This window comes from Ixodes scapularis, unplaced genomic scaffold, assembly GCF_016920785.2.
Source record: "Ixodes scapularis isolate PalLabHiFi unplaced genomic scaffold, ASM1692078v2 ptg000249l_1__unscaffolded, whole genome shotgun sequence".
NCBI lineage: Eukaryota > Metazoa > Arthropoda > Arachnida > Ixodida > Ixodidae > Ixodes > Ixodes scapularis.
In genome coordinates this window covers 165876-181388 of record NW_024609949.1, presented here as the reverse complement: position 1 = coordinate 181388, position 15513 = coordinate 165876, and positions in this window count along the sequence as shown.

Sequence of the window (15513 nt, the reverse complement as noted above, 5' to 3'; positions counted from 1 at the left end):
TGGAATCAGATGGCATTGACATTTTCCAGCCTAACCAACCTCATTTTAGGAAGTGCTTGCTTCATGTATTGAAATAATGTTCATGCTTTGCAACTATTAACTATCATATACCCGGTAGAAAAGTTCGTTCTAGTCGCACTTTCCATGTCAATTACAGCGATTTCACGTCACCCTCGGGCCGACTGCAAAACTACTTCAATCATCTGGAATCAGATGGCATTGACATTTTCCACCCTAACCAACCTCATTTTAGGAAGTGCTTGCTTCATGTATTGAAATAATGTTCATGCTTTGCAACTATTAACTATCATATACCCGGTAGAAAAGTTCGTTCTAGTCGCACTTTCCATGTCAATTACAGCGATTTCACGTCACCCTCGGGCCGACTGCAAAACTACTTCAATCATCTGGAATCAGATGGCATTGACATTTTCCACCCTAACCAACCTCATTTTAGGAAGTGCTTGCTTCATGTATTGAAATAATGTTCATGCTTTGCAACTATTAACTATCATATACCCGGTAGAAAAGTTCGTTCTAGTCGCACTTTCCATGTCAATTAAAGCGATTTCACGTCACCTTCGGCCGACTGCAAAACTACTTCAATCATCTGGAATCAGATGGCATTGACATTTTCCACCCTAACCAACCTCATTTTAGGAAGTGCTTGCTTCATGTATTGAAATAATGTTCATGCTTTGCAACTATTAACTATCATATACCCGGTAGAAAAGCTCGTTCTAGTCGCACTTTCCATGTCTATTACAGCGATTTCACGTCACCCTCGGGCCGACTGCAAAACTACTTCAATCATCTGGAATCAGATGGCATTGACATTTTCCACCCTAACCAACCTCATTTTAGGAAGTGCTTGCTTCATGTATTGAAATAATGTTCATGCTTTGCAACTATTAACTATCATATACCCGGTAGAAAAGTTCGTTCTAGTCGCACTTTCCATGTCAATTACAGCGATTTCACGTCACCCTCGGGCCGACTGCAAAACTACTTCAATCATCTGGAATCAGATGGCATTGACATTTTCCACCCTAACCAACCTCATTTTAGGAAGTGCTTGCTTCATGTATTGAAATAATGTTCATGCTTTGCAACTATTAACTATCATATACCCGGTAGAAAAGTTCGTTCTAGTCGCACTTTCCATGTCAATTACAGCGATTTCACGTCACCCTCGGGCCGACTGCAAAACTACTTCAATCATCTGGAATCAGATGGCCTTGACATTTTCCACCCTAACCAACCTCATTTTAGGAAGTGCTTGCTTCATGTATTGAAATAATGTTCATGCTTTGCAACTATTAACTATCATATACCCGGTAGAAAAGTTCGTTCTAGTCGCACTTTCCATGTCAATTACAGCGATTTCACGTCACCCTCGGGCCGACTGCAAAACTACTTCAATCATCTGGAATCAGATGGCATTGACATTTTCCACCCTAACCAACCTCATTTTAGGAAGTGCTTGCTTCATGTATTGAAATAATGTTCATGCTTTGCAACTATTAACTATCATATACCCGGTAGAAAAGTTCGTTCTAGTCGCACTTTCCATGTCAATTACAGCGATTTCACGTCACCCTCGGGCCGACTGCAAAACTACTTCAATCATCTGGAATCAGATGGCATTGACATTTTCCACCCTAACCAACCTCATTTTAGGAAGTGCTTGCTTCATGTATTGAAATAATGTTCATGCTTTGCAACTATTAACTATCATATACCCGGTAGAAAAGTTCGTTCTAGTCGCACTTTCCATGTCAATTACAGCGATTTCACGTCACCCTCGGGCCGACTGCAAAACTACTTCAATCATCTGGAATCAGATGGCATTGGCATTTTCCACCCTAACCAACCTCATTTTAGGAAGTGCTTGCTTCATGTATTGAAATAATGTTCATGCTTTGCAACTATTAACTATCATATAGCCGGTAGAAAAGTTCGTTCTAGTCGCACTTTCCATGTCAATTACAGCGATTTCACGTCACCCTCGGGCCGACTGCAAAACTACTTCAATCATCTGGAATCAGATGGCATTGACATTTTCCACCCTAACCAACCTCATTTTAGGAAGTGCTTGCTTCATGTATTGAAATAATGTTCATGCTTTGCAACTATTAACTATCATATACCCGGTAGAAAAGTTCGTTCTAGTCGCACTTTCCATGTCAATTACAGCGATTTCACGTCACCCTCGGGCCGACTGCAAAACTACTTCAATCATCTGGAATCAGATGGCATTGACATTTTCCACCCTAACCAACCTCATTTTAGGAAGTGCTTGCTTCATGTATTGAAATAATGTTCATGCTTTGCAACTATTAACTATCATATACCCGGTAGAAAAGTTCGTTCTAGTCGCACTTTCCATGTCAATTACAGCGATTTCACGTCACCCTCGGGCCGACTGCAAAACTACTTCAATCATCTGGAATCAGATGGCATTGACATTTTCCACCCTAACCAACCTCATTTTAGGAAGTGCTTGCTTCATGTATTGAAATAATGTTCATGCTTTGCAACTATTAACTATCATATACCCGGTAGAAAAGTTCGTTCTAGTCGCACTTTCCATGTCAATTAAAGCGATTTCACGTCACCTTCGGCCGACTGCAAAACTACTTCAATCATCTGGAATCAGATGGCATTGACATTTTCCACCCTAACCAACCTCATTTTAGGAAGTGCTTGCTTCATGTATTGAAATAATGTTCATGCTTTGCAACTATTAACTATCATATACCCGGTAGAAAAGCTCGTTCTAGTCGCACTTTCCATGTCTATTACAGCGATTTCACGTCACCCTCGGGCCGACTGCAAAACTACTTCAATCATCTGGAATCAGATGGCATTGACATTTTCCACCCTAACCAACCTCATTTTAGGAAGTGCTTGCTTCATGTATTGAAATAATGTTCATGCTTTGCAACTATTAACTATCATATACCCGGTAGAAAAGTTCGTTCTAGTCGCACTTTCCATGTCAATTACAGCGATTTCACGTCACCCTCGGGCCGACTGCAAAACTACTTCAATCATCTGGAATCAGATGGCATTGACATTTTCCACCCTAACCAACCTCATTTTAGGAAGTGCTTGCTTCATGTATTGAAATAATGTTCATGCTTTGCAACTATTAACTATCATATACCCGGTAGAAAAGTTCGTTCTAGTCGCACTTTCCATGTCAATTACAGCGATTTCACGTCACCCTCGGGCCGACTGCAAAACTACTTCAATCATCTGGAATCAGATGGCCTTGACATTTTCCACCCTAACCAACCTCATTTTAGGAAGTGCTTGCTTCATGTATTGAAATAATGTTCATGCTTTGCAACTATTAACTATCATATACCCGGTAGAAAAGTTCGTTCTAGTCGCACTTTCCATGTCAATTACAGCGATTTCACGTCACCCTCGGGCCGACTGCAAAACTACTTCAATCATCTGGAATCAGATGGCATTGACATTTTCCACCCTAACCAACCTCATTTTAGGAAGTGCTTGCTTCATGTATTGAAATAATGTTCATGCTTTGCAACTATTAACTATCATATACCCGGTAGAAAAGTTCGTTCTAGTCGCACTTTCCATGTCAATTACAGCGATTTCACGTCACCCTCGGGCCGACTGCAAAACTACTTCAATCATCTGGAATCAGATGGCATTGACATTTTCCACCCTAACCAACCTCATTTTAGGAAGTGCTTGCTTCATGTATTGAAATAATGTTCATGCTTTGCAACTATTAACTATCATATACCCGGTAGAAAAGTTCGTTCTAGTCGCACTTTCCATGTCAATTACAGCGATTTCACGTCACCCTCGGGCCGACTGCAAAACTACTTCAATCATCTGGAATCAGATGGCATTGGCATTTTCCACCCTAACCAACCTCATTTTAGGAAGTGCTTGCTTCATGTATTGAAATAATGTTCATGCTTTGCAACTATTAACTATCATATAGCCGGTAGAAAAGTTCGTTCTAGTCGCACTTTCCATGTCAATTACAGCGATTTCACGTCACCCTCGGGCCGACTGCAAAACTACTTCAATCATCTGGAATCAGATGGCATTGACATTTTCCACCCTAACCAACCTCATTTTAGGAAGTGCTTGCTTCATGTATTGAAATAATGTTCATGCTTTGCAACTATTAACTATCATATACCCGGTAGAAAAGTTCGTTCTAGTCGCACTTTCCATGTCAATTACAGCGATTTCACGTCACCCTCGGGCCGACTGCAAAACTACTTCAATCATCTGGAATCAGATGGCATTGACATTTTCCACCCTAACCAACCTCATTTTAGGAAGTGCTTGCTTCATGTATTGAAATAATGTTCATGCTTTGCAACTATTAACTATCATATACCCGGTAGAAAAGTTCGTTCTAGTCGCACTTTCCATGTCAATTACAGCGATTTCACGTCACCCTCGGGCCGACTGCAAAACTACTTCAATCATCTGGAATCAGATGGCATTGACATTTTCCAGCCTAACCAACCTCATTTTAGGAAGTGCTTGCTTCATGTATTGAAATAATGTTCATGCTTTGCAACTATTAACTATCATATACCCGGTAGAAAAGTTCGTTCTGGTCGCACTTTCCATGTCAATTACAGCGATTTCACGTCACCCTCGGGCCGACTGCAAAACTACTTCAATCATCTGGAATCAGATGGCATTGACATTTTCCACCCTAACCAACCTCATTTAAGGAAGTGCTTGCTTTATGTATTGAAATAATGTTCATGCTTTGCAACTATTAACTATCATATACCCGGTAGAAAAGTTCGTTCTAGTCGCACTTTCCATGTCAATTACGGCGATTTCACGTCACCCTCGGGCCGACTGCAAAACTACTTCAATCATCTGAAATCAGATGGCATTGACATTTTCCACCCTAACCAACTTCATTTTAGGAAGTGCTTGCTTCATGTATTGAAATAATGTTCATGCTTTGCAACTATTAACTATCATATACCCGGTAGAAAAGTTCGTTCTAGTCGCACTTTCCATGTCAATTACAGCGATTTCACGTCACCCTCGGGCCGACTGCAAAACTACTTCAATCATCTGGAATCAGATGGCATTGACATTTTCCACCCTAACCAACCTCATTTTAGGAAGTGCTTGCTTCATGTATTGAAATAATGTTCATGCTTTGCAACTATTAACTATCATATACCCGGTAGAAAAGTTCGTTCTAGTCGCACTTTCCATGTCAATTACAGCGATTTCACGTCACCCTCGGGCCGACTGCAAAACTACTTCAATCATCTGGAATCAGATGGCATTGACATTTTCCACCCTAACCAACCTCATTTTAGGAAGTTGTTGCTTCATGTATTGAAATAATGTTCATGCTTTGCAACTATTAACTATCATATAACCGGTAGAAAAGTTCGTTCTAGTCGCACTTTCCATGTCAATTACAGCGATTTCACGTCACCCTCGGGCCGACTGCAAAACTACTTCAATCATCTGGAATCAGATGGCATTGACATTTTCCACCCTAACCAACCTCATTTCAGGAAGTGCTTGCTTCATGTATTGAAATAATGTTCATGCTTTGCAACTATTAACTATCATATACCCGGTAGAAAAGTTCGTTCTAGTCGCACTTTCCATGTCAATTACAGCGATTTCACGTCACCCTCGGGCCGACTGCAAAACTACTTCAATCATCTGGAATCAGATGGCATTGACATTTTCCACCCTAACCAACCTCATTTTAGGAAGTGCTTGCTTCATGTATTGAAATAATGTTCATGCTTGCAACTATTAACTATCATATACCCGGTAGAAAAGTTCGTTCTAGTCGCACTTTCCATGTCAATTACAGCGATTTCACGTCACCCTCGGGCCGACTGCAAAACTAGTTCAATCATCTGGAATCAGATGGCATTGATATTTTCCACCCTAACCAACCTCATTTTAGGAAGTGCTTGCTTCATGTATTGAAATAATGGTCATGCTTTGCAGCTATTAACTATCATATACCCGGTAGAAAAGTTCGTTCTAGTCGCACTTTCCATGTCAATTACAGCGATTTCACGTCACCCTCGGGCCGACTGCAAAACTACTTCAATCATCTGGAATCAGATGGCACTGACATTTTCCACCCTAACCAACCTCATTTTAGGAAGTGCTTGCTTCATGTATTGAAATAATGTTCATGCTTTGCAACTATTAACTATCATATACCGGGTAGAAAAGTTCGTTCTAGTTGCACTTTCCATGTCAATTACAGCGATTTCACGTCACCCTCGGGCCGACTGCAAAACTACTTCAATCATCTGGAATCAGATGGCACTTATATTTTCCACCCTAACCAACCTCATTTTAGGAAGTGCTTGCTTCATGTATTGAAATAATGTTCATGCTTTGCAACTATTAACTATCATATACCCGGGAGAAAAGTTCGTTCTAGTCGCACTTTCCATGTCAATTACAGCGATTTCATGTCACCCTCGGGCCGACTGCAAAACTACTTCAATCATCTGGAATCAGATGGCACTGACATTTTCCACCCTAACCAACCTCATTTTAGGAAGTGCTTGCTTCATGTATTGAAATAATGTTCATGCTTTGCAACTATTAACTATCATATACCCGGTAGAAAAGTTCGTTCTAGTCGCACTTTCCATGTCAATTACAGCGATTTCACGTCACCCTCGGGCCGACTGCAAAACTACTTCAATCATCTGGAATCAGACGGCACTGACATTTTCCACCCTAACCAACCTCATTTTAGGAAGTGCTTGCTTCATGTATTGAAATAATGTTCATGCTTTGCAACTATTAACTATCATATACCCGGTAGAAAAGTTCGTTCTAGTCGCACTTTCCATGTCAATTACAGCGATTTCACGTCACCCTCGGGCCGACTGCAAAACTACTTCAATCATCTGGAATCAGATGGCACTGACATTTTCCATCCTAACCAACCTCATTTTAGGAAGAGCTTGCTTCATGTATTGAAACAATGTTCATGCTTTGCAACTATTAACTATCATATACCCGGTAGAAAAGTTCGTTCTAGTCGCACTTTCCATGTCAATTAAAGCGATTTCACGTCACCTTCGGCCGACTGCAAAACTACTTCAATCATCTGGAATCAGATGGCATTGACATTTTCCACCCTAACCAACCTCATTTTAGGAAGTGCTTGCTTCATGTATTGAAATAATGTTCATGCTTTGCAACTATTAACTATCATATACCCGGTAGAAAAGTTCGTTCTAGTCGCACTTTCCATGTCAATTACAGCGATTTCACGTCACCCTCGGGCCGACTGCAAAACTACTTCAATCATCTGGAATCAGATGGCATTGACATTTTCCACCCTAACCAACCTCATTTTAGGAAGTGCTTGCTTCATGTATTGAAATAATGTTCATGCTTTGCAACTATTAACTATCATATACCCGGTAGAAAAGTTCGTTCTAGTCGCACTTTCCATGTCAATTACAGCGATTTCACGTCACCCTCGGGCCGACTGCAAAACTACTTCAATCATCTGGAATCAGATGGCATTGACATTTTCCACCCTAACCAACCTCATTTTAGGAAGTGCTTGCTTCATGTATTGAAATAATGTTCACGCTTTGCAACTATTAACTATCATATACCCGGTAGAAAAGTTCGTTCTAGTCGCACTTTCCATGTCAATTACAGCGATTTCACGTCACCCTCGGGCCGACTGCAAAACTACTTCAATCATCTGGAATCAGATGGCATTGACATTTTCCACCCTAACCAACCTCATTTTAGGAAGTGCTTGCTTCATGTATTGAAATAATGTTCATGCTTTGCAACTATTAACTATCATATACCCGGTAGAAAAGTTCGTTCTAGTCGCACTTTCCATGTCAATTACAGCGATTTCACGTCACCCTCGGGCCGACTGCAAAACTACTTCAATCATCTGGAATCAGATGGCATTGACATTTTCCACCCTAACCAACCTCATTTTAGGAAGTGCTTGCTTCATGTATTGAAATAATGTTCATGCTTTGCAACTATTAACTATCATATACCCGGTAGAAAAGTTCGTTCTAGTCGCACTTTCCATGTCAATTACAGCGATTTCACGTCACCCTCGGGCCGACTGCAAAACTACTTCAATCATCTGGAATCAGATGGCATTGACATTTTCCACCCTAACCAACCTCATTTCAGGAAGTGCTTGCTTCATGTATTGAAATAATGTTAATGCTTTGCAACTATTAACTATCATATACCCGGTAGAAAAGTTCGTTCTAGTCGCACTTTCCATGTCAATTACAGCGATTTCACGTCACCCTCGGGCCGACTGCAAAACTACTTCAATCATCTGGAATCAGATGGCATTGACATTTTCCACCCTAACCAACCTCATTTTAGGAAGTGCTTGCTTCATGTATTGAAATAATGTTCATGCTTTGCAACTATTAACTATCATATACCCGGTAGAAAAGTTCGTTCTAGTCGCACTTTCCATGTCAATTACAGCGATTTCACGTCACCCTCGGGCCGACTGCAAAACTACTTCAATCATCTGGAATCAGATGGCATTGACATTTTCCACCCTAACCAACCTCATTTTAGGAAGTGCTTGCTTCATGTATTGAAATAATGTTCATGCTTTGCAACTATTAACTATCATATACCCGGTAGAAAAGTTCGTTCTAGTCGCACTTTCCATGTCAATTACAGCGATTTCACGTCACCCTCGGGCCGACTGCAAAACTACTTCAATCATCTGGAATCAGATGGCATTGACATATTCCAGCCTAACCAACCTGATTTTAGGAAGTGCTTGCTTCATGTATTGAAATAATGTTCATGCTTTGCAACTATTAACTATCATATACCCGGTAGAAAAGTTCGTTCTAGTCGCACTTTCCATGTCAATTACAGCGATTTCACGTCACCCTCGGGCCGACTGCAAAGCTACTTCAATCATCTGGAATCAGGTGGCATTGACATTTTCCACCCTAACCAACCTCATTTAAGGAAGTGCTTGCTTCATGTATTGAAATAATGTTCATGCTTTGCAACTATTAACTATCATATACCCGGTAGAAAAGTTCGTTCTAGTCGCACTTTCCATGTCAATTACAGCGATTTCACGTCACCCTCGGGCCGACTGCAAAACTACTTCAATCATCTGGAATCAGATGGCATTGACATTTTCCACCCTAACCAACTTCATTTTAGGAAGTGCTTGCTTCATGTATTGAAATAATGTTCATGCTTTGCAACTATTAACTATCATATACCCGGTAGAAAAGTTCGTTCTAGTCGCACTTTCCATGTCAATTACAGCGATTTCACGTCACCCTCGGGCCGACTGCAAAACTACTTCAATCATCTGGAATCAGATGGCATTGACATTTTCCACCCTAACCAACCTCATTTTAGGAAGTGCTTGCTTCATGTATTGAAATAATGTTCATGCTTTGCAACTATTAACTATCATATACCGGGTAGAAAAGTTCGTTCTAGTCGCACTTTCCATGTCAATTACAGCGATTTCACGTCACCCTCGGGCCGACTGCAAAACTACTTCAATCATCTGGAATCAGATGGCACTTACATTTTCCACCCTAACCAACCTCATTTTAGGAAGTGCTTGCTTCATGTATTGAAATAATGTTCATGCTTTGCAACTATTAACTATCATATACCCGGGAGAAAAGTTCGTTCTAGTCGCACTTTCCATGTCAATTACAGCGATTTCACGTCACCCTCGGGCCGACTGCAAAACTACTTCAATCATCTGGAATCAGATGGCACTGACATTTTCCACCCTAACCAACCTCATTTTAGGAAGTGCTTGCTTCATGTATTGAAATAATGTTCATGCTTTGCAACTATTAACTATCATATACCCGGTAGAAAAGTTCGTTCTAGTCGCACTTTCCATGTCAATTACAGCGATTTCACGTCACCCTCGTGCCGACTGCAAAACTACTTCAATCATCTGGAATCAGATGGCACTGACATTTTCCATCCTAACCAACCTCATTTTAGGAAGTGCTTGCTTCATGTATTGAAATAATGTTCATGCTTTGCAACTATTAACTATCATATACCCGGTAGAAAAGTTCGTTCTAGTCGCACTTTCCATGTCAATTAAAGCGATTTCACGTCACCTTCGGCCAACTGCAAAACTACTTCAATCATCTGGAATCAGATGGCATTGACATTTTCCACCCTAACCAACCTCATTTTAGGAAGTGCTTGCTTCATGTATTGAAATAATGTTCATGCTTTGCAACTATTAACTATCATATACCCGGTAGAAAAGTTCGTTCTAGCCACACTTTCCATGTCAATTACAGCGATTTCACGTCACCCTCGGGCCGACTGCAAAACTACTTCAATCATCTGGAATCAGATGGCATTGACATTTTCCACCCTAACCAACCTCATTTTAGGAAGTGCTTGCTTCATGTATTGAAATAATGTTCATGCTTTGCAACTATTAACTATCATATACCCGGTAGAAAAGTTCGTTCTAGTCGCACTTTCCATGTCAATTACAGCGATTTCACGTCACCCTCGGGCCGACTGCAAAACTACTTCAATCATCTGGAATCAGATGGCATTGACATTTTCCACCCTAACCAACCTCATTTTAGGAAGTGCTTGCTTCATGTATTGAAATAATGTTCATGCTTTGCAACTATTAACTATCATATACCCGGTAGAAAAGTTCGTTCTAGTCGCACTTTCCATGTCAATTACAGCGATTTCACGTCACCCTCGGGCCGACTGCAAAACTACTTCAATCATCTGGAATCAGATGGCATTGACATTTTCCACCCTAACCAACCTCATTTTAGGAAGTGCTTGCTTCATGTATTGAAATAATGTTCATGCTTTGCAACTATAAACTATCATATACCCGGTAGAAAAGTTCGTTCTAGTCGCACTTTCCATGTCAACTACAGCGATTTCACGTCACCCTCGGGCCGACTGCAAAACTACTTCAATCATCTGGAATCAGATGGCATGGACATTTTCCACCCTAACCAACCTCATTTTAGGAAGTGCTTGCTTCATGTATTGAAATAATGTTCATGCTTTGCAACTATTAACTATCATATACCCGGTAGAAAAGTTCGTTCTAGTCGCACTTTCCATGTCAATTACAGCGATTTCACGTCACCCTCGGGCCGACTGCAAAACTACTTCAATCATCTGGAATCAGATGGCATTGACATTTTCCACCCTAACCAACCTCATTTTAGGAAGTGCTTGCTTCATGTATTGAAATAATGTTCATGCTTTGCAACTATTAACTATCATATACCCGGTAGAAAAGTTCGTTCTAGTCGCACTTTCCATGTCAATTACAGCGATTTCACGTCACCCTCGGGCCGACTGCAAAACTACTTCAATCATCTGGAATCAGATGGCATTGACATTTTCCACCCTAACCAACCTCATTTTAGGAAGTGCTTGCTTCATGTATTGAAATAATGTTCATGCTTTGCAACTATTAACTATCATATACCCGGTAGAAAAGTTCGTTCTAGTCGCACTTTCCATGTCAATTACAGCGATTTCACGTCACCCTCGGGCCGACTGCAAAACTACTTCAATCATCTGGAATCAGATGGCATTGACATTTTCCACCCTAACCAACCTCATTTTAGGAAGTGCTTGCTTCATGTATTGAAATAATGTTCATGCTTTGCAACTATTAACTATCATATACCCGGTAGAAAAGTTCGTTCTAGTCGCACTTTCCATGTCAATTACAGCGATTTCACGTCACCCTCGGGCCGACTGCAAAACTACTTCAATCATCTGGAATCAGATGGCATTGACATTTTCCAGCCTAACCAACCTCATTTTAGGAAGTGCTTGCTTCATGTATTGAAATAATGTTCATGCTTTGCAACTATTAACTATCATATACCCGGTAGAAAAGTTCGTTCTAGTCGCACTTTCCATGTCAATTACAGCGATTTCACGTCACCCTCGGGCCGACTGCAAAACTACTTCAATCATCTGGAATCAGATGGCATTGACATTTTCCACCCTAACCAACCTCATTTAAGGAAGTGCTTGCTTCATGTATTGAAATAATGTTCATGCTTTGCAACTATTAACTATCATATACCCGGTAGAAAAGTTCGTTCTAGTCGCACTTTCCATGTCAATTACAGCGATTTCACGTCACCCTCGGGCCGACTGCAAAACTACTTCAATCATCTGGAATCAGATGGCATTGACATTTTCCACCCTAACCAACTTCATTTTAGGAAGTGCTTGCTTCATGTATTGAAATAATGTTCATGCTTTGCAACTATTAACTATCATATACCCGGTAGAAAAGTTCGTTCTAGTCGCACTTTCCATGTCAATTACAGCGATTTCACGTCACCCTCGGGCCGACTGCAAAACTACTTCAATCATCTGGAATCAGATGGCATTGACATTTTCCACCCTAACCAACCTCATTTTAGGAAGTGCTTGCTTCATGTATTGAAATAATGTTCATGCTTTGCAACTATTAACTATCATATACCCGGTAGAAAAGTTCGTTCTAGTCGCACTTTCCATGTCAATTACAGCGATTTCACGTCACCCTCGGGCCGACTGCAAAACTACTTCAATCATCTGGAATCAGATGGCATTGACATTTTCCACCCTAACCAACCTCATTTTAGGAAGTTGTTGCTTCATGTATTGAAATAATGTTCATGCTTTGCAACTATTAACTATCATATACCCGGTAGAAATGTTCGTTCTAGTCGCACTTTCCATGTCAATTACAGCGATTTCACGTCACCCTCGGGCCGACTGCAAAACTACTTCAATCATCTGGAATCAGATGGCATTGACATTTTCCACCCTAACCAACCTCATTTTAGGAAGTGCTTGCTTCATGTATTGAAATAATGTTCATGCTTTGCAACTATTAACTATCATATACCCGGTAGAAAAGTTCGTTCTAGTCGCACTTTCCATGTCAATTACAGCGATTTCACGTCACCCTCGGGCCGACTGCAAAACTACTTCAATCATCTGGAATCAGATGGCACTGACATTTTCCACCCTAACCAACCTCATTTTAGGAAGTGCTTGCTTCATGTATTGAAATAATGTTCATGCTTTGCAACTTTTAACTATCATATACCCGGTAGAAAAGTTCGTTCTAGTCGCACTTTCCATGTCAATTACAGCGATTTCACGTCACCCTCGGGCCGACTGCAAAACTACTTCAATCATCTGGAATCAGATGGCATTGACATTTTCCACCCTAACCAACCTCATTTTAGGAAGTGCTTGCTTCATGTATTGAAATAATGTTCATGCTTTGCAACTATTAACTATCATATACCCGGTAGAAAAGTTCGTTCTAGTCGCACTTTCCATGTCAATTACAGCGATTTCACGTCACCCTCGGGCCGACTGCAAAACTACTTCAATCATCTGGAATCAGATGGCACTGACATTTTCCACCCTAACCAACCTCATTTTAGGAAGTGCTTGCTTCATGTATTGAAATAATGTTCATGCTTTGCAACTATTAACTATCATATACCCGGTAGAAAAGTTCGTTCTAGTCGCACTTTCCATGTCAATTACAGCGATTTCACGTCATCCTCGGGCCGACTGCAAAACTACTTCAATCATCTGGAATCAGATGGCATTGACATTTTCCACCCTAGCCAACCTCATTTTAGGAAGTGCTTGCTTCATGTATTGAAATAATGTTCATGCTTCGCAACTATTAACTATCATATACCCGGTAGAAAAGTTCGTTCTAGTCGCACTTTCCATGTCAATTACAGCGATTTCACGTCATCCTCGGGCCGACTGCAAAACTACTTCAATCATCTGGAATCAGATGGCATTGACATTTTCCACCCTAACCAACCTCATTTTAGGAAGTGCTTGCTTCATGTATTGAAATAATGTTCATGCTTTGCAACTATTAACTATCATATACCCGGTAGAAAAGTTCGTTCTAGTCGCACTTTCCATGTCAATTACAGCGATTTCACGTCACCCTCGGGCCGACTGCAAAACTACTTCAATCATCTGGAATCAGGTGGCATTGACATTTTCCACCCTAACCAACCTCATTTTAGGAAGTGCTTGCTTCATGTATTGAAATAATGTTCATGCTTTGCAACTATTGACTATCATATACCCGGTAGAAAAGTTCGTTCTAGTCGCACTTTCCATGTCAATTACAGCGATTTCACGTCACCCTCGGGCCGACTGCAAAACTACTTCAATCATCTGGAATCAGATGGCATTGACATTTTCCACCCTAACCAACCTCATTTTAGGAAGTGCTTGCTTCATGTATTGAAATAATGTTCATGCTTTGCAACTATTAACTATCATATACCCGGTAGAAAAGTTCGTTCTAGTCGCACTTTCCATGTCAATTACAGCGATTTCACGTCATCCTCGGGCCGACTGCAAAGCTACTTCAATCATCTGGAATCAGATGGCATTGACATTTTCCACCCTAACCAACCTCATTTTAGGAAGTGCTTGCTTCATGTATTGAAATAATGTTCATGCTTTGCAACTATTAACTATCATATACCCGGTAGAAAAGTTCGTTCTAGTCGCACTTTCCATGTCAATTACAGCGATTTCACGTCACCCTCGGGCCGACTGCAAAACTACTTCAATCATCTGGAATCAGATGGCATTGACATTTTCCACCCTAACCAACCTCATTTTAGGAAGTGCTTGCTTCATGTATTGAAATAATGTTCATGCTTTGCAACTATTAACTATCATATACCCGGTAGAAAAGTTCGTTCTAGTCGCACTTTCCATGTCAATTACAGCGATTTCACGTCATCCTCGGGCCGACTGCAAAACTACTTCAATCAGCTGGAATCAGATGGCACTGACATTTTCCACCCTAACCAACCTCATTTTAGGAAGTGCTTGCTTCATGTATTGAAATAATGTTCATGCTTTGCAACTATTAACTATCATATACCCGGTAGAAAAGTTCGTTCTAGTCGCACTTTCCATGTCAATTACAGCGATTTCACGTCACCCTCGGGCCGACTGCAAAACTACTTCAATCATCTGGAATCAGATGGCATTGACATTTTCCACCCTAACCAACCTCATTTTAGGAAGTGCTTGCTTCATGTATTGAAATAATGTTCATGATTTGCAACTATTAACTATCATATACCCGGTAGAAAAGTTCGTTCTAGTCGCACTTTCCATGTCAATTACAGCGATTTCACGTCACCCTCGGGCCGACTGCAAAACTACTTCAATCATCTGGAATCAGATGGCACTGACATTTTCCACCCTAACCAACCTCATTTTAGGAAGTGCTTGCTTCATGTATTGAAATAATGTTCATGCTTTGCAACTATTAACTATCATATACCCGGTAGAAAAGTTCGTTCTAGTCGCACTTTCCATGTCAATTACAGCAATTTCACGTCACCCTCGGGCCGACTGCAAAACTACTTCAATCATCTGGAATCAGATGGC